This window comes from Gossypium arboreum, chromosome 10, assembly GCF_025698485.1.
Source record: "Gossypium arboreum isolate Shixiya-1 chromosome 10, ASM2569848v2, whole genome shotgun sequence".
Classification (NCBI taxonomy): domain Eukaryota; kingdom Viridiplantae; phylum Streptophyta; class Magnoliopsida; order Malvales; family Malvaceae; genus Gossypium; species Gossypium arboreum.
This window is the reverse complement of record NC_069079.1, coordinates 5,874,786-5,876,292: the sequence shown is the minus strand read 5'-3', so window position 1 is coordinate 5,876,292 and position 1,507 is coordinate 5,874,786. Positions and strand designations below refer to the sequence as shown.

At 28.9% G+C, this 1,507-nt stretch overlaps 1 non-coding gene across 1 annotated transcript; it reads left to right on the top strand.

Moving 5' to 3' along the window:
* The first annotated feature begins 869 nt into the window (after positions 1-869).
* Positions 870-951, top strand: TRNAS-GCU (transfer RNA serine (anticodon GCU)). The gene has a single exon. It is a non-coding gene; the product is annotated as a tRNA-Ser (tRNA).
* The last annotated feature ends 556 nt before the right edge of the window (positions 952-1,507 follow it).

Below are 1,507 nucleotides of genomic sequence, written 5' to 3'. Positions count from 1 at the left end.
ATTATTTTGTTATATTTCAATATTTACTACCATTTGTAAATATGGAAAACCAAGAGCAAGGCAAACAAAGCTTTTCAAAGCACTTGACTCAAAGCGAAGTGAAAGACCACATCATATTCTTCTCTTACACTGATGTTGCCCCGTTCTTTGAGTTTCAAGAAGGTCGTCTGTTTTTCATGGATGTTACGGATAGTCTAGGAAAAGCATGGACATTTATAGGCACATTTTATGCGAACCCAGAAGTTGGTAAGTATGTATCAATAAAATGGCCACAATTTTCAAGTGAGAAAGGATTGAAAGCTAACGACGAAGTTATATTTACGGAAAGGCCCCGACGTGAAGGTGAAGCACCTTGGAAGGAATTCAATGTTGTAATCAAGAGAAAAATCAGATTGTTTGGGCAAGACATTTGGGGAGAGCTTAAGGTATAAATTTTGAAATAAAAATTTATGCGTACCAAATATTTCATAATATTTAATAAAACTCATGGTTGTTGATTTTAATTATTCACTATCAATTTTTAATTCTATATTTTCATGGGTGAGTAATATATATTGGAATAAATTCCTAGGCATTAGCATTTGTAATATATTTGGTGAAAAGTGTTCCTCTCCTCATTTAAAGAAAAACAATTTTTTATTAAAAATATATTAATCAGTTTTTAATTATTTTTAATACTCTATTTTGTGATTGCATTTATAAAAATGACAGTCAAGATGTCATATAAATATCTCAATCTTAAAACAAAACCAAAAATAAAACTTATTATGCTGTATTTTGAGTTTTTAAAAATCGAATTGGAACAAAACTTAATATAAAATATACTGTTTAAACGATTTAACTTTTTTTTATTAGATCAGTGCAATAATGACGCTTTGGCCGAGTGGTTAAGGCGTGTGCCTGCTAAGTACATGGGGTTTCCCCGCGAGAGTTCGAATCTCTCAGGCGTCGTCTCTTTCTCCTTTTATTTCCTCTCTCCTCTGATTTCGAAAAACAGAAATGATGGATTCAGAAGATGAAAAAAAGGGGCTTTTTTTAAAAGAACTTTTTTATAGCACACATTTGTTTGGCATTTATATTTATAAACAACTTAAGTAAAATCCAAAAATTATAATAAATATTCCAACTTTAATTAACTAAACGAATTACAAAGCTCAGCCAATTTTCTTTCTAGTAGTTTTATGATCAACTATGGTAGGCAAGTAAGGTGTAGGCTCATCGTACTCTCATCCATTGGCTTTAATTAGCTTTAATGGAATAAAAAAACGAATCAATTTTTTAAAACCTCTTTCTCCTTTTTTTCATCATCGAAAATGGACTTGATTTCAAGATTCTAATCAATATCATCAATATATAAATCAACTGCATTACTTTCATAATAAAGGAATAATTATATATATTATTTATAATTATAATTAAATATAAAGTTAATTTTACGTTTAAATTAAATGTTTAATTCAATAAACATAAATTATAAAACTACATGTTGCCATAGACCTTTAAAGAC